Genomic DNA, 19159 nt, shown 5'->3' with positions numbered 1-19159 from the left:
CCCCCTTCAGTTGGGAAAGGGGACATTACCATGCCCATATTGGTTAGGAGCCACCACCTCACTATTGTTTTTTTTTTTTTTTTAAATTCACTGGCATCTAGTAGGCTTCTTGCCACATCTGCCCACCGGTTGGCAGAACAACTTTTTCTCCATTTATTTGGGGTGAGGGTATGGTCATACCCCACCCTCTTTTTTTTCGTATTTTTTAAATAAAATCTTCCCTGGTATCTAGTGGGCTTTCTGGGCAGATGGGCCTTAAATGGCCAAGAGTAATGTGCCTATTGAGAGTGACCCTTGCCCAAGGGGCTGCCCCATCAAACAAAACACACACACCCCAATCTCTGGTGCCTAAGTGGTTTCTTGCCTAAGGGGTTGCGCCCCATCCGGAGGAAAAAAAAAAAACTCTGGTGTCTAGTGGTTTCTGCCATTCCTTGGGGGCAGATTGGTCTAATAAAAGTAGGCTGAAATGGCCCACAATAAAATTGCCCTCCAGGGGAGCGACCCTTGCCTAAGGGGTCATTCCCCTTATGAATTTATAGAAGAAACAAAAAATCCCTGGTATCTAGTGCTTTCAATTGGCCTAATAAAAATAGGATGATCAGCCCCCAAGGGGGGGCAGAAATGGCCTAAAATAAATGTATCCCCCAGGGGAGTGACCCTTGCCTAAGGGGCCGCTCGCCTACTGTTAAAAAATTTTTTTTTAAACTGGTGCCTAGAGGTTTCTGCCCACCTTGGGGGCAGGTGGGCCTAATTAACATAACAGAAATGGGGCCACCCTCCTTATTTGCTTACAAAAGTAAACAAAAATCCCTGGTGTCTAGTGGGCATTCCTGCAGCACAATCGCTATGTGATCGTGCTGCAGGAATGCTAAGAAAGACATCAAAAGAAAGGAAAAGCCTTTCCTTTGATGCCTCTCAGACCTGCCCCGGTCCTCCATCCAGGACGACCTCTGATAAGGTCAGCGCATGATCACAAGTTGACCTCATCAGACGTCCGAGGGGGGAGGGAGGGGAGGAGTTGAAGCCTGCTTCCAACCCAGCCCAGGGGAGGAGAATGGGAGGCCTGGGCTCCCCCCATGGCCCGGGTGCAGGATGTAATGGTTACGTCCTTGGCACCAGAGCACTGAGGATGTAACCATTACGTCCCAGGCACCCAAGAGGTTAAGATCTTAAGGTTCTATTATTACCCAACAAGCACAGTTCTTTATAAAGCATCCCTTTCCATAATTAATAAATAAATAATAACTAAGAGAAAAGAAAAAAAAATGCAAAGTCACTTAAAAAATAAAATGGTGACTTAATAAAACAAAGAGGTAAGGAAAAAGTGATTATTTTATTTCCAAATCACATAGTCCTTAGTGGCTTACAGCCTCTTGGACATCCTTATTGAGTGAATTCCCTTCTGTTTCTGACCGTAGAATCACCCACTCCATCATGGCAGTCATTCAACAACTTACCACTCAAACACAAAACCTAATTATTCATCATCATAAACCCACTGCATCCTTCTTCCTTTTTTTCCTTGCTATCCCCATCTCTCTAGTATGAGGCAGTTCTCCGACGACTCCACTGTTCTCCTTTATCCAGCTACACATAGTGCTGATGGGCCTATTTAACCTTGACGGGACCCGATAATTTTGTCAAATCTTTCTTCACTGTCTAGATCTAACTTATACCCAATCACCTACTCTTATTGCGACAATAACCATCACATCATTAGACTCCTAGGATTTATCTACATTTCAACTTTTTGCTACCCACTCCTTCAAATATGATGGAAACAATTTTGAACGTGTACACCTTCCATAAATCATTTCAAAAGGAAATCTCGGAGTCATTTCATGTACGGTTGTCTTTTAAGCCCACACCAAGTCATGCACCATGTTACCAATATCACATCCTGTGGCATATGCCAGCTAAAAAGAGTACCGTTCATCGAGCATTCAGCTTTAGCATTGGCATGGGGGTTCACAAGGGAGTGCGGTGATGTCTAATTCTAAACGAGGATAAAAACTTCAGCATCTCACTTGAAATAAGTTGTGTACCATTGTCTTATCAATGTAGAAGGGATTCCCTTTTTTAAGATCTGTTTCAGATTCTAAATGGTGATCATAGTAGTGATCTCTCTCAAAAAAACTTCACAAACAACCCCTTTGGAAAAACATCCACCACAACCAATTCATGCCTGAATTTACACCTCCACACTCAGGGCCAACAGAATCCAAGCATACACCACTCTGTGCAATGGTTTACCCAGGTTAAAAATTAATTTGACCTACAGAAGACTGTCTCCCCACTTCAAGCCTTTTTTTTCCTCCTTTACACATATCACAATTATGAACCTAAGTAGTAATTTAGTTATCTAAACCCAGCCACTAGAAATGTTTTTTATAGTTGTTTCTTACTTAAACTTTGCCCACACGACTCAAAGAAATAAGTCTAGACAGTAGTCCAGAAATTTGTACCCTTCACCTCTCGATCAAATTCTTCCCACATAAGGTTATATCGTCCAAGATCTAGATGCAAGACCATACAATAGACTAATCATTTACTCTTCTACCTCCTATGCGCAGGAGTTGCACAACCTTGTTCAACATAGTATCCACTTCCATTTGCTGCATCTACTCCTCAACAGTAAATTCACAAACACATTTAAAACAGATACTACAGCTCCTTCACTCTCCTCAGCCAGAACAGCTGAGACATCCACAATTCGCTAGTCTACTGAAGACCTTGATAAATAATCTTGTACATTTCTCCACCTTAGATAATGTTCCATTTCATATATGTACTCTTGCAGCGTAGCCTCCAGTCTCGCAAGCCTTGCAAAACCTTTACCAGATCCACCAGGGAGCAACACTTTAACCAATGGTTTGTGATCAGATTGTAAAATGAACTTTGTCCCTCACAGCTAAGCTCAAAAGTACTCAGCACCCCATGCCGCTGCCAAAGCTTTCCTCTTGAACACAGAATGATTCCTTTCCAATTCTGTGAGTGTTCTAGATTCAAACACCACAGTTGTTTCATGCTTTTGCAAGAGAATAGCCCCTATGCCAATGGCACTCGCATTCACCATAAGAATAGATTTCAACCTGGTATCAATATGTACTAAAATTCCAGCATCACAAATCGGTTTTTTATACCACCATAAAAAAGTCTGTTGAGCACTGCCCCATGAAAAGTTAAACCCTTTCCGTAGCAAAGGTCTAATATTTTCCATTTTATAAGCAAAGTTCCCTGTGAATTTGGAATAGTATTCAATTAGACCCTTAAATGATCCAAGTTGCTCCTCATCAGAAGAAGCAGGAGCTAGTTTAATGGCTCCCACCAAATCCATTTCCAGTTTCACCACTTCACTAGAAACAGTATAGTGTAAGTAATCATCTTCTTCCAAAAATTTACACTTATTCTTCCTTAAAGTAAGCCATAATTCATCAATTTTGTTTAACACTCATCTAAGAATGTTATGTTGATCGATCCTTTCACCACATGTGAAAGTATCATCCTGAAAATACACAATAGGCTAGATGTCCGAAAATAGTATGCGATTTCCTAATAGTGAGGTTTTGTGATTCACTAATAGGAGATTACAAACTGTGACGTACTACAGTGTGTTTCACACGGTTTGCGATTCCCAAATGGGCTGAAGAGACATGCCTCATTAATATTCATGAGGCAGGTTGCAATTTGAGACCCATTGGGAATGGGCATCACTCACAGGGATGATGGTCTGCTCGAGTCAGCACGCCACCATGTCTGTGACTGCTTTTTAAATAAAGCATCTTTTTGTAATGCAGCTTGCTTTGCTTAAAAGGAAAAAATGGGCTGCATTAAAAAAAAAAAAAAAAAAAAAAAAGTTCTCTTTTCATTTGTTTTAAATTAATATAACTTTTTTTTTTTTTTTTTTTTTTTTTTTAAAACAGTTGGTAGTGGTCTGTGGGACCACTGCCTGCTCTTAATAAATGTTGGCGTCCCCATTCACAAAGGGGAAGAGGTGGGGACTCCTTCCCCTTTGTGAATGGGTTACCACCTCCTTCTTGGAGTTGGTTAAGTGTGAATGTTTTGTGATGGCATTACAGTCGAAAAACATTCATAAATCGCCCTGCAACTCGCCATTAGGAGGGAACGCCCTTTACATGTCTCTTGCCAATAGCAACTTTCCAAACCCTATTTTGAGAGTCGGCAATTGGTTAATGACTTACAAAATAGGATTGGTACATATAAAAAATAAGCTATTTAGCATTCGCAAAGGGCCCAATTCGCCATTTGCATTCACAGAATATTTTTGTACATCTGGCCCTACCGTCTGTATTCCTTGAAAAGATTTCACTTATCATACATTAAAAAAATACTTGCTTTGGTCCTGAGGACATACCAAATGGAATGCAAGTAAATGGATATGTCCATTCCGTTGTAATAAAGGCAGTAAGTGATTTGAAATCATTGTAAAGTCTGATCTGATCTGATGATACGCACTCTTCAAACAAGTTTTGAAAAATATTTCCTACCATTCAGCAGAAACATAAGTTCATTAATCTTGGGTAAAGGGAATGCGTCCACCCCAATATTCTGATTTAATGACCTGGGATCAACACAAAATCTCACACGACCATCATATTTCTTTGTAATAACTACTGGAAAAAATTTCTAATTGTTCAATGACCACTTCTATTAGCATTTTATCCAACGTTTTCGTAACTTCAATACAGATCACAGTAGGCACTCTCCTCAACTTAAGCTGGGCATAAGTTAAAGTGTTATCTGACTTAAGTAGTTATATGCACATACCCTTTATGTCATCCAAGTTTATCTTCAAACACACCTTCAAACTCGCTCAAAATGTCATTCATTGACACATCTTCCACCACCATAATTTGATTTGGAGCCCTTGGGTTGATCACAATATTCAGATCATATTGATGCATCCATCCAAGTATCGGAGGGTCCACTTTCAGCCACATACATCTTCCCTTCAATCTGCTGTTCCACAAACACAATTTTGGCTGGAAATGGTTTTACCCTGAAACCCACGTGGACAAATATCATAGGTTCCAAAAGTACATTTGGTCATTTTTCTTCAAACTTTTGTCTCAGTATATTAGTGTACATTGACCTTGAATCCACCATAAGTTGAATCTCACTATTGTTAATTGTAAAATTCATTTTGTTCTATTTTTCCTTCTTTCCCTGTCAATGTCACCTTCAACAGTCAACACTCTGGTGGTCATTCTGACCCTGGCGGTCTTTGACCGCCAGGGCGGAGGACCGCGGGAGCACCGCCGACAGGCCGGCGGTGCTCCAATGGGGATTCCGACCGCGGCGGTAAAGCCGCGGTCGGACCGGCACCACTGGCGGGGTCCCGCCAGTATACCGCGGCCCCATTGAATCCTCCGCGGCGGCGCAGCTTGCTGCACCGCCGCGGGGATTCCGACCCCCCCTACCGCCATCCAGATCCCGGCGGTCGGACCGCCGAGATCCGGATGGCGGTAGGGGTGTCACGGGGCCCCTGGGGGCCCCTGCAGTGCCCATGCCACTGGCATGGGCATTGCAGGGGCCCCCGTAAGAGGGCCCCTACATGTATTTCACTGTCTGCTGCGCAGACAGTGAAATACGCGACGGGTGCAACTGCACCCGTCGCACAGCTTCCACTCCGCCGGCTCGATTCCGAGCCGGCTTCATCGTGGAAGCCTCTTTCCCGCTGGGCTGGCTGGCGGTCTGAAGGCGACCGCCCGCCAGCCCAGCGGGAAAGTCAGAATTACCGCCGCGGTCTTTCGACCGCGGAACGGTAACCTGACGGCGGGACTTTGGCGGGCGGCCTCCGCCGCCCGCCAAGGTCAGAATGAGGGCCTCTGTCTGCTGTGGTATCAATGTGTGATCTCTACACCGCCACATTGCTCATATTATCATTCTTACACATCTTTGAAAAAAGTCCTACAGCCACATTTCCTGCAGGACTTGTTAAAGGCAAAACAAGACTGGGTCGGACCCATGATAAGTGCTCCCACCATTAACAATTTCTGAAAGATGGTTTACATCCAACAGTCATTTTTGAAGAATGATTTGATGATTACAACACTATTCCTTCTGTATTACAGGCTCAACCTCTGTAAGCCATCACAGCCACATCACTACAAGTGTGTCAGTCTTTCTTTTCCATTTCGTTCATGCACAAAACGGACTAATCCACCACTTTCGCAAAATCAATGGCATCTTTAAAAGAGGGGTTCCTTAGCAGCCCATAAGCACTCCTGCATTTTTTTCACTCTTACATTAAACAACAAGCTGAACCTATATCAGTTCTTCTGTCATGGCACCAAATTGGGATTCTGTAGAAAGCTCTCTGAATCAAATCCATTAACTGTTCCATCACTACTTTGTGGCTGAGTATAAGCTTTATAGTGCAACATGCCCAGATTAACTTCCTTAGCAAACCTAATTTATAATCTCCTGGCCTCCTGAAACTGATCTTGGATTGGCTGACAATCAGATTTACAAGCAGCTGGCAAGTACTTAAATATACATTGGCCCTCCTTTCCCAGAGTAGTCAACTACAGTGCTTTTTTCCTTTAAGAACAGAAGTTTTGTCATCAAGGGCTTCAATATACTTACTAAACAAGCATATCCAATCTTCTCAGCCAATAGGTGGTGAACCTGACCGATCAAGAAAAAATAGTGGAGTAATAACAGCTTTAATTACTGATCCCATAGTATGTAATGAAGTTAAAGCAACAAAGAAAAAATAAACACAGAAATAGCATCAAAATGAAGACGGTGTGCATATCACAGTATAATCCAGTACTACGCTATAGGACATGCACGTCAAGTATGATCAACGTGGTGTGCACAGCACCGTACACCCAGGATTTAATACAACAGGTGTGCACATCAACATGTGCCATACTGCTGTTGACAATTTTAGAATACCCACGTTAAGAATCACCTTAGAGTCTGCATATCACTGTAAACGCACACAAACCAATACAAGATGGCTGTGTATGCTGAAACAAAGCGTTGTGTGTGTTGCTCTGCGTCACAGCACAAATCTCAAAGGAGCGGTGCAGAAGACACACTGAACACAGAAATTACTCATGTCACCAACTTTGCACCAGACAACCATTCAGGCATGTGACGAATGCCTTGCGCTGGGACAACATACCCATTTCACCCTAGACATTCCTTGAAACCAGGAAAGGGAGTCTCATGCCAGGCTGTTCACTAATGGCAAACAGGCAAATAAACCATAAAACAGTATCATCAGATGGAGTTGCAGCAACCCCAATTACTTAAAATGTCCCAAACCTCACCCGGGAGAATGACAGAAACTAAGGTCTCTGCCACACACAACAGGACAGCTGGATGGCTTTCCACACATGAAGTCTTGTCAACCACCTGTGTGCTGAGCTGCTCCCTGGCAAAATCATCACCAAATTTCTTGAAAAGTATAGCTGGATACACATTTCCGGAAGAAGGCGGTATTTGTTGAAGAGCAAAACACCAGCATGGTTCTCTCCCAGCTGGCCAGGCAAAAACTGCCACCAAATGGATCACCACCACCCAACCGCCTCATTTACAATCTTACAAATGTTCTATTCTAATCAAACAAGTACAGTCATTATAACACTTAGAAAATGTGGATCAACTCTTTCACAAGGTAAAGAACATGATTGTGACAGCCATGCCAAGAGCTGTGGCAGGTTCATATCCGCAGGTTTTAATATATCTTCATTATCTTTATAATTTGCTAGACACCACCACAGGCTTTTAGATATTTTCTAACAGCATGCCAAAATTCTGCTTGTCTTTAGGTCACTGATTAGGGATGGAAGTGTTAATTAACTAGAAGTTCTCTTTCCATTCTATCCCTCAAGGTCTTGTCCTCTGCAACAAGTGGATAGTGGGATTAACATGAAATTATGTCGTCATGTTCTGTCTGACACATTACTGGCTATCACTAGGCCTGAATGTTTGTGTAAATAATGAGGTTTGCAGTAGTTTGCTTATCTAAAGGAGTTTGAGTTCTGCACGCAAAGACCAGTTTAGGACAATCTCCTTCATTGTGTCCTACTCCCAGGTATTCGCCACCCTATTTTACGATGTGTTAATTTGAGTGTCCTGGAAACCCTTGTTGATTCATAGTGAGCTGATGACATACGAAGCCACCCTAGTCTAGCTTCAAGTAGGCTTTGTGCATTGAAGTTTTAGATTCCAACATAATCTCGGTACTAGTTTCTAATCTAAATGACATGCGAGACCAGTTTAGACAATATTACAATTAGCCAGTATGGCCATCACCATGCACAAATGAAGTTCTTCTTGAGGAGTCATCTGAAGGAATGGGTAATATATTTGTAAGCATAGAACATTGGAAGTCATTAGTTATTATGTCAGGTGGGACTCAAATGAAAGTTAAGAATAAAAAACAAATTTAAGGAAGGAAGGAAGGAAGGAAGAAGATTTTTCAATTAATTAGTCCACATCAGGCCCAGGCCCACTGTTGCTGGCCAGCTAAAAGAGGGCATCATCCTTGCGGTTATCCACAATTACCGACAGAGTTTTGCAGCCTTCAAGACAATTTTCTTCATTCAGTCACAAGCACAAATAACACTTAAGAATCTGGTCTTGACACCTTGATTCAGCTTCCAAATGAATGTTAGCCAAAGTATGATTCGGAATTGGAGTTTGTGAATGAATCAACCATGTTAATGCACACACACACATGCATTAACAGCAGGGCTAAGAAGGCAGATACCCAAGATAAGCTACTTGAAACCTTTCAACTAATAGATGTAGTTTTCTGGATCATTACTTAGTGTCTGAAAGGTGAAGTCCAATCATCTGCTATTTCCAAGATTTCCAACCAGTCTAAACAGCCAGCTTAGCAGAATGGCATGCTTCATTACATCTCACATGCCAGACAGTGCAAGCGGTCTGTTTGCCAAGACTTAATGTCTGTATACAGAGAGCTTAGGGCCTGGCCATTATTTAACACTGGTTAGCTTTACTGTCACTCACATTTGCATGTTTTTCACTCGTTAGCCAATGCGGGCTTTCTGTTCTTTTCTTGCATTGGTCTCTCCTCCTCTAGAGCATAGGCACTTTACTTCTTTCCTTCAACTGCTTACTTTTTAGGCACTTACTTTTTGGTTAAGTATTTAATGAGAGTGCAGGTGTTTTCCAGCTGCCTCCCTCATGTACTTTTCTCCCCTCTGCCGTGCTCCATACTGCTCTCTCACTATTGTACATCTCCCCCTTCAATGTTGTACCCTCCCTTGTGTGCTTCTTTTCCCAAACTGCTTTCTTGCCCCTTTTCTTCTCTCCCAGCTCCATATTCCCACCCTTGCCCAGTCATGTATTTCTTCCTGTACCCTCTGTGTTGCTTTCCTTATCCACTCTCTGCCAACTTTAATAGGTAAATAAAAAGAAAAAACAAATAAAAGACACCCTTCTCATCTTGCGGGTGTGACCTTGCGTGGTGCACATCCCTACAAAATAAAGGGGACATGTCATTTTGCCTTTTTTGGGTTCCTCTTTAGCCAGGCAGCATGTCAGGGACGCTGTGGAGCATGGCTAAAAATCATTGGCAAAGCCAACAAGTCCCAAAGGTGAAACCTAATGGCTTTGCCAAATGCTTGCTTTCTCATACAACATAGAAACCTGAAAAATAAGTATTGTGTTTTTGCAAGTACCCAGAGTAGTTAGAAGGTTTTCCCTCTAGTTGATGAATGCTCATTGGTCAGGCTTACTAGTATGAATCAATACTGGTAAAGTGGAATTAAGTTTTTTTTTCCCCATATAGTTCTCATGTGGTCAGGTAATTTCACCTTTCATGGTTATTCTTAGATACCAAAGAATGAGAAATTGGTCTGTAATTAGCTTGGTTTCCAAGGCATATGCTAGCTTTACTTGAGAGAATTGTTCTAGTATGTTTTAACAGATCAGGTTTTGTGCACTTGGAAAACAATGTATTCACTTAGTCCATATTTGTCTGAATTTGTCTTGCGAACAAAATAGTGGACTGTCTCTCTTTAGCCTGCCTCTGAAGGGAGGGGGAGCAGGTAATTAGAAAGCTGCTTACTAAGTAGCTCCAGGCAAAATGTAGTACCCACAGTGTTTCTTAACTGATACCCAACAGCATTTCACATGCTGAAACTTCAGAGACCACAGATGTCATAGAACAAAAATGGAAAAAACTGCAAACCCCAAAAGGCAGATGATTGGGATCAACCGACTGTACAGCATGGACAGTGGTGGTTGCCTGCCGCACAATTACTCTTACTCAACAAAGTGAGCCCCGAGTAGTCATGATTCAAAAGGTGGGGACCTCACAGCAAGTGAGTTATTTTGACTACTTCACAAAAGATCATTTTTGCAGCAAAAGTATCTCTGCCCTGTAATCAGCTATTTAAGTACCATGCAGCTCAACTACTTTATAGTCAGAGTCAAGTTTTCACGGATTTCTTAATGAACTAATTAATAAAGCTTCAAACAGATTTTGAGCTTTGAGTCAATGGCACTTACTTGAATCGATAAGTCTTTATCACCAATTGTAGTCCAAATATAATAAAAACACAATCAGAAAGGTTGATGGTTGCTTAATGTAATTTCATGTCATTCCAGAGCATAGATAGACCAACTTCCTGAACGGCCTGAAGAATTAAACTATTAAGCATGGCCACGCCAGGCTGCAGAATAGTGCCCGATGCAAAATGTCCACGAGCAGTGCCTGCTTGTCGGCATACAACCCTCAAGAACCCCCCATCCTTTTCCATTCATAACATCCTCCCAAACTCATTCACAGGCCTAAAACGGACACAGAAATTTGCACTTATCAATGGACACCACTAACAGCATATTACTATACAATGGGAGATTGGCAGCATAAAAAAAGGAAGAGACCAAAACCAATTCTCTAAGCAATAAACTATAAAAACAGAAAGTGACAAACCAATGTAAGTGTCTTGTTGAGAAAATATGCTTAATAGAATGGCTTACAAATATTAATTAATTTACAAAAATGATTAGTTGGAGTTGGCAAGTTGAGTTGACCACAATCAAGGAAGCAGCATGCAATAAACAAGAAAAGAAAACATGAGGAAGAGCACCTAACAGTAATCTCAAAATCTCTTAGAGGTGAATATCACTACTTTTGAAGCTCATTAAAAGACAGCAATGCAAGTGTTAAGATTTTTATTACTTGCTTATTACATTATGCATAGTGGCTTTCAAAACACTCATTAACTATGCAAATCTGGGGCATTAGTGTGCCACAAACAATAATGGGAGCTTTAAAGTGAGATATGTAGCTCTTCTACTCTAACTGCTCAAAAGGCTTCAGTTACTCTGCTGCCTCTAACTAACCAATAGCGCCCAGCTCCTCGCACCATGAGTGACTAAACAGTGAAAACAGGGTGCAACTATCAATCAAGCTGGGACTGCACAATATTTGGAGAGCAAACTCTGAAGTGTCCAAAGACACTTATGGCATAGCTGGTGAAGCCAATGCGATTAGGCTCTGTGCTGGCCAGCTGATCTTAGACACCTGTACTGGAGGGAACCTGAGACAGTGAAGAGCTTTAGTTTGTGACATGAGAGCAACAGGCCATTGGAGTGCAAGCAGCCTGACTGGTTGGGCAGACCGATAAACCCTTTGCCTGCAAACAGGCTTGGTAGGATGCCTCTCAAGAGCTGGTAAAGGAGTAGGGAGATGTCAGTGCAGGTGATGCAGACCACATAGCTCCTGCTTCAATGTTGTGCAGGTGCACAGACTGGAATTACCGAGCAGGAGGGACTCAGTTGCAATGATCCTTCCTGTCACAGGAAGAGGTGGGTCGGTTGCAGGAGATTCCATCTGCCTGGTAACATTGTACACTATACCCATATTTGAGATCAGATTTTTCTTAACTAATTACCATGTTTTTCAAAAGCAGGAATAGCTTCTGGTGCTAAATATTTAACAAGTAATCAGTCAAAAATAAGCATGTCATAGTGAAAGATTTGTTCTATAACTCAAAAAAAGAAGGCCTACACTTCACAGACCATTTCCCATGTCTTATTTTTAGTCATCGTCCTGTTCACAGTAGGTGCAGCATGTGTTAAAAAAAACTTAATACTTCATCATATCATGAATGCTATTAAAACAGTAAAGCATAAAAAACAAAAAGGTGGTAATTTAGATGCAAATGAAAGAAGTGAAATATGGTAGAAAATACAAACATAAGAAAGACAGATGCAGACTCTAGTACTACCTAAATGGGTTAGGCATGATCCAACAAGCCAACCAATATATATGATAAAAGTTCTAGTATCTGTGGTTATACTCCAGATCAGTGGCATTGGGTGACAGAGAACACAATTATATTGCAAAGTTAAATAAATTATACAGCAAGGAAAGGCAAGTTATGCAAAAAGAAAAGACAAATTATTATAAAAGTAAGGTCAGTTGTCATGGCCCATCAATATCTCTAAGCCCAGTGTGTCCTATCACCTTGCTGTATAATCTAGCTCGACATACCTTACACACAGCCTTCATTCCACTCCCACACATGATGAAGGCAGAGCATCCATGTTGTACCTAACTGGGGATCCTGGAAAAAGCCCAAACAAAGAGACAGTTAAAAAGACCTGTGCTCTTGACCTAATAATTAGTTACGGCTATTGCCAATCCCTGCATAACCTTGACAGAGGGGAGGGTCGAATATCCACCTTCACTAAGAAAAGGAGAACATTGTAGGACTCCCATAGCATCCAGAGCACATCTACGAAGAATAATAGTAAAGGTAAAAGAAGGAGCATGTCATGCGGAGCTGCATAATTATTTCATTCACTGGAGGAAAAAAATACAGGGCTAACCAGAAGAAGGAAAAAAAAAAAAAAAAAAGACTGAGCGGGACAGCACAGATTTTCCAAGCCATGGAGGAAGCGTTCAACCCACCATGTACTGAGGGAGAAAACAAAAGTACGGAAAAACTTGTTACAGGTTGCAGCAAGCACAGAGAAACCAATGTTTGAGCCGTTTTTAACCTAATGTTAACAAAGGGAGATTATTACATAGTTTTAAAATATTTTTTGCTTTTTAATAGTAATAATATTGTTTAATTTGGATAAAACATCCATACGCCAGACATACATAGAAGATAAAATCAATTTTTAAAAAAGAGACATAAAATCTAGGAGACTTTTATTGGTGGCCTGCTGAAAATACTATTGCTGTTTTAAGACCGATTTAGTTGCAGTGGAATGGATCCTTCAAGCAGCAAACAAGACGCTAGATGCGAAGGTAATCCGTGTTGCATATACACATTTTTAGCATATCCTCCTCGACAGTGCTCCCCAAAACATGTGACAACTATTTTTCGACGCGTTGCATACATGGGTTTGGAAAACAAGAATTGGGAATCAAATTCAACAAAGAGCAGCTGAAACAAGTATTGGACCTGAAATGTGACATGCCCCAAGGCATTGTTTATGGTGGTGGTGTATACCCCGCAAAAGTTGACATACAGTACTTTTGCCACTGCATTTTAGATATGCTCTGGAATGTGTTCAAACTCAGGTGCACTTATGAAGATAAAAAGAATTCTGTAATCGTCCTGGAGCCTAGATTACTCCTCTGCAGTGCCTCAATTCAGTTACACCAGGCAGAGTGCATCACGATTGAGGATCCTGTTTTGATTGCTGCAGATGTGGCCCACAAGTCAACAGGGTCCATGGTCCCCAAAGGAATTGTGGGCGTGTTTGCATTAATCAATGTTTCTACATCCTTGCTTAAGGAGTCTCGATAAGAATAGAGATCCTTAATACTCCAAATTTTGACCCAGTATAGATACCGGGTCTCAACAGTGCAAGGAATGCTGTATCACTCAATCCAAAATCCATATATGATTGGATGTTGGGTGTGCCCACTGGCAGGCTTTTTTTTTCCTAATTCTCACATGTGGTAAAGTAGTGATGTTTGCAAAGCCCCAAATATCTGCCCCACACTGGACACCATTTTTTCCCTAGGCCCTGTACACTTCAAGCGCAGGTGACATGGAACATTCACCTAATCTCTCTACTAGACTCACAGTGACACCTGTACATTATGACAAAACCAAAATGCTTTTGTGTATTTGATTTGTTAATTTTGCGCCAGAACTTAATCTTATTTCTGGATAGGCAAAGTCAGGTACGTTTTCTGAAACAACTTAATTACATTTATCATATCACAGATTTTGTTTAATCCGTCAACAAGACGACTCCTCTGCTTGCAGAAATCTGAAAACTTTCTTAACATTGCTGGTAAGGCTTTCGGCATATGTGAGACTAATATTGTACTGTCTGCGAATAGAAGGGTTGCTATCTTGTTACATGTAACCTCAGGGTGACATCAAAAGGATCGTTTAGGAATTCAACTATGTGGTTGATATATAAGAAACAAAAAGAGAGCATCAGGGTCAAGAAGCATCCTTGCAGCACCTCCTTGTTACAGGGAAAGGATTCTGTGACTTCCCCTTGGAGACCCCATCAAACTGAAGCGTAGTTCCCTCAATGCAGCCACATGAAGGCCTCTTGAGGAAGACTGGGGCTGCCAAGGGTGGCCTATGAAGAGTGAAAAGGGACATTATGAATGGATGTCCTCCAGTCCACAAAGGCCACACAGTCATTTTTCTAAAAGCGACAAGAAGGTTTCTCCATCTGAGTTCATTATAAAACAGTTAACTAATGCAAGGAATGGTGAAACTGTCTTTGGCTGCATATGGGCGTGCTCTTGGAACTCTCTAGAAAAAATAAGCTTAATTCTGGTCAGCCTAATCACCCTCTTTGAAACAAAAGACATATTCACAGCCTATTCATCTGCAGTTGTGAACCACTCTTAGATGTGACTCCTAAGGATCTAAAGTATGAAGTGTTCGGGATGTTTCCAGTCTCTCCTATAAAAAAAAGTAGCTGAAAGTTTGTAACTTGCATAAGCCTTCCCCTGTAAATATTCTGATTTTGCCAAAAGCAGCAGAAAATCCAGTGCACATGGTACTCCTGGGTGGTACTACACCTAACACCAAGATTAGCAACCATGTTCTAGAAAAAGAACAAAAAAAAAAAAAATAGAACACCATATTGCTAAGCTTATAAAAGTAAAAAATAAAATGTACGTCCTGCTGGATAATTAGATTTGTAGAGCATTCAGAATGTAAAAAAAAAAAAAAAAATCTTTATTAGACCCAAATTTTGACACGCTATTGTTGACATGCTTCAATATGAACTCCTTAGTCACACAATCTATGTATGTTGTTTTCAACAAGGAGGCAAATATTCAGAGATCGCATATCATTGCACTTCACTTTAAAATTATCAATGGCGGGGGGTGGCCAAGATGGTGGCGTGAGCGGACATGTTGGTCCGAGCTCTGCTGCCCGGGCCTCTGGAATCAAAGTATGACCCCCGATTTGGATGGCCTGTGGAGCCCCGCCGTGACACCTGGTGTGGTGGCACACCAGGGGCCCCGAGAGAACTGAGGACGCCTGCGGCTGGGGCTGCCATGCGCACGGGGCCGCGCGGCTGGGGCTGCCATGCGCATGGAGGGCCGCGGTTCATGCCACGCAGAGGGCCTGGGGCCTGGCGGCCTGCTGGCTGGGCGCAGCGGCGCCCTTGGAGGGGACCACGACCTTGGGGTGAGGCTGGCCCCGCAACGAGGGCCCGGTGATGAGCCGGGTGCTGGGGCTTAGGAGATGGCAGTGCCTGCCTTGCTGGGCCTTTTAGAGAGGAGCCCCAGAGAAGACGGTGAGTGGGCGAGGGCACTCTTGTGCTGCTGGGCGCTGAAGTGGAGGAGCCTGCAGTGACGCAGTGAGACTGGGCCATCAGTCGGCGGTGCGGGCGGCCCGCGGTGTCCTTTATTTAAAGCGGAGGCGAGCTGGGTTGTGGAGGAGGTCCACGGAGTGCCCTACAGTGGAAAGGCCGGCGGCTACTGGTGGAAGTGTGCGGCCGGGAGAATACGGTGGTGACGCAAAGAGGCCCGGTTGCGATACTTGAGCTTTTGCAGTTAGAGGGCAGAGGTGATGGGGGCCTCCAAGCCCAAGAGGGACCGGACGGTAAGAGAGATGCCTACTGGGGGGACGCCCGGTGCCGGGAAGGGGCCCTGAGGAGCCACCGACCGCGAGGTCTCCTGAGGCAAGGAGGGAGATGGCAGAGGATGAGGCAGCCCCAGTCACGAAGGGCTTCCTTACCTCCTTGTTCGAATCGCGCCGTAGCGACCTGCAGGAACTTCGCAAGGACATATCTCAAGAGGTGAAAGAGTTGCGGGTTGAGCTTACATCCCTGGGTGAGCGGATAGCACAGGTTGAGGATGGTGAAACTGCCCGCGGCGAGGAGGTGGCGGATCTGCAGCAGGAGGTTATACGCTTGCGGGAGCAGCAGGATCTCCTTCAGATAACGGTGGAGGACCTGGAGAATCGGTCGCGCAGGCATAATATCCACATTAGAGGGGCCCCGATCGGGGCTGAGAAGGAGGACATTGGAGACTTTGTGGTGGCGTTGTTCCGCTCTGTCCTTGACCTGGAGGAATCCCGGGAGATCATCCTGGATAGAGTCCATCGTGTGGGCCGATCTGGCGGAGCCAGAGACCACCAGCCGGATATTCTGGCATGTGTCCACAATTTTGGGCTGAAAGAAAGCATTCTGCAACGAGCACGCAATCTTCCGCAGGTCCACTTTAGAGGACATCAGCTCCAATTATACCAGGACCTTTCGGTTTAGACTTTGTAAAAGGTGTAAACTCACGCCGTTGTTGCAGAGCATTTGTGTCTTACTCGTGGGGTCACCCGTTCCGCTTTGTTTTCTGCTGGGGGGTTCAGCTTCGCCAGGTGAAGTCTATAACGGAGGGAAACCGGATCCTGGGCTTGGAGGGGGATACCCAGGGTCCAGACTTGAAACTGGGCCCGGCCGGCGGGGATCGTCCACGCTGGTGGAGGAAGAAGAGAAGGAGGAAATAGCAGCGCCCTACTGCGTCGGAGCAGATCTCGGAACGTCAGTCGGCAGTGAGCAGCGTGGCAGCTGGGACAAGTGCCTAGGCGAGGAGAGGCGGGGAGCCGTTGGACAGCTATGGGTCGCTTATTGCAGGCCTACGGCTGTTTGAGCGGGGCCTGTGCGGCGTAGTCGACTGACTTGGTGGGCGAACTTGTGTGGTTCTACGGCCCTGCTGAGACATTTTCCTCTTTGGGATGAGTGTGAGAGGACGTCTTCGTTATGAGCACCTGTTGTGCATTATGGTTATATATTGGTATGCTTCCCTGAGAGTCTGGTCATTAAGGGGCATAATGGTTTGGCCATGTGATTTGGAGCGGCTGAGGTGCTGCTCTGGGTCTTGGTCCCCCCATGGATCTCCTCACCCCCTGAGCAATTTTTCCTCTGCGATGTATGACAGTTAAGTCTTTAAGTTCGAATGTCCGTGGGCTTAACAGTCCGACCAAGAGGTTAGCGATTCTGTTGAGCCTAGAGAAATCCTGGAGTCATATCTGTTTATTACAAGAGACACACTTATTGCATAAAGACACAATTCGCACGCGTTCAAGGTGGTTCCCTAGACAATTCTGGTCTTCAGCAACTACGAAGCATGCGGGGGTGGCAATATTGCTTTCGGGGGCTTTTGCGGGGGAGATAGTTGGGATGGTACACAAAGTGCAAGGCAGGTTTCTGGCTATTAGAATAAGACTTGGGGCCTTCTCTTTCACCATTGCTTCCCTTTATGCTCCGAATGCCAAGCCTGAGACAGGCGGTTTCCCCTTAGCTCGCCAGATAGTGTCATTTTGGTAGGAGGAGATTTTAATCTGGTGATGGACAATGAGCTCGACCGCTCGGGTCAACGCTTTGGACAGGCGGGGGCATTATCAGAGGTGGGGTGTCAGTGGCTTGCTGAATGTGGGTTGGAGGATGTGTGGAGGAAGTCGCATCCCACGCTCCGGGATTACTACTTCTACTCAGCGGCGACTAAGACTTATGCACGGCTCAATCTTTTTCTGGCCTCACACAAGTTTATGTCCCGGGTCAGGGAGGCCACGATTGAACCTAGAGCCTTCACTGATCATGCCCCAATTACTGTAGAGCTTACCATGGAGGTGGGCCGGGTGGGTACTCCAAGCTGGCGCTTTAGGGATTCTTTGCTCCAGAGTGAGACAGTGGTGGAGTCACTCCGGCGGGCAATCACGCACTACATTAGCTTTAATGATGATGGCAGCACTTCTTTGGAAACTGTGTGGGAGGCTCTGAAAGCAGAAGTGCGGGGTGAGATGATGGCACTGTCCGGGAGAGATAATAAGGCAAGGAGGGAGATAAGGGAGGAGTTGGAGCAGAGGGTGGCTGTACTGGAGTGTTCCCATAAATCTACCGGCGCACCTAGAATTTGGCAGGAATTAGAGAAGGCGAGGCAACAGCTATGTTATGTTATGTTATAGAGGTTTATATAGCGCCTAACTGCCAACGGCCTCGTAGCGCTTATACAGCCATAATGATGACATACTGCTTAAAAATTATTCAAGGGATTTAAGTTTTAAATAGCCAGGTCTTCAATTCTTTTCTGAACAACAACTCTTGAGAATTAGCTCTCAGCTTGAGAGGAAGGTTATTCCAAAGTAAAGCGCCTTGGTAAGCTACCGATCTTCCTCCCCATCTGGCAATCCTCATGATTGGAACTTTAGCCAGATTAGCTGAGGAGGATCTAAGAGGTCTGGCTGGAATATAAGCCTGAACAATAGTTTTCAACATTTCAGGTCCCTTATCAAATATAGATCTGTGAACTTGGCACAGGGTCTTGAACTGAATCCTTTCTGCTACCGGGAGCCAGTGTAAAGAAACAATTCCTGGCCGTATTGAGAGATGTTTAGGGATGTTTAGTAGCAGACGAGCCGCTGCATTTTGTACTCTTTGCAGTCTCTGAATTACATATTTCGGGGAGCCAATGAACAACGCATTTCCATAGTCAATCCGGGCACCAATCAGTGCCTGGACAACCATTCTCCTCGCTGTGAAAGGTAAAATAGTTAACACCTTCCTCAAGGTCCTTAGTAGAGCAAAGGCAGTTCCTGCTACTCTATTTGCATGTTGGGCCATAGAGAGAAGGGGATCAAGCCATACCCCGAGGCTTTTAATCAGGCCTTTATGGGGGGGGGGGGGTCGATATTCCTCTCAGTAT

The 19159-nt window shown here is 44.0% G+C and overlaps 1 protein-coding gene across 2 annotated transcripts in view; it reads right to left on the bottom strand.

Annotated features, from left to right (window-relative positions):
* ATP6V1C1 (ATPase H+ transporting V1 subunit C1) overlaps positions 1–19159 on the bottom strand; it is a 360600-nt gene that overhangs the window by 316740 nt on the left and 24701 nt on the right. Inside the window, exon 2 of one of the 2 annotated variants that reach the window (XM_069220591.1) lies at positions 12512–12584. The exons of the other annotated variant lie outside the window; for it this stretch is intronic. The gene's annotated coding sequence lies outside the window, so the exon portion shown is untranslated. The remainder of the gene's footprint in view (positions 1–12511; positions 12585–19159) is intronic. 2 annotated transcript variants of the gene reach the window in all.

The sequence above is a fragment of the Pleurodeles waltl genome, chromosome 2_2 (genome assembly GCF_031143425.1).
Source record: "Pleurodeles waltl isolate 20211129_DDA chromosome 2_2, aPleWal1.hap1.20221129, whole genome shotgun sequence".
NCBI lineage: Eukaryota > Metazoa > Chordata > Amphibia > Caudata > Salamandridae > Pleurodeles > Pleurodeles waltl.
This window is presented reverse-complemented; position numbering and strand designations above follow the sequence as displayed.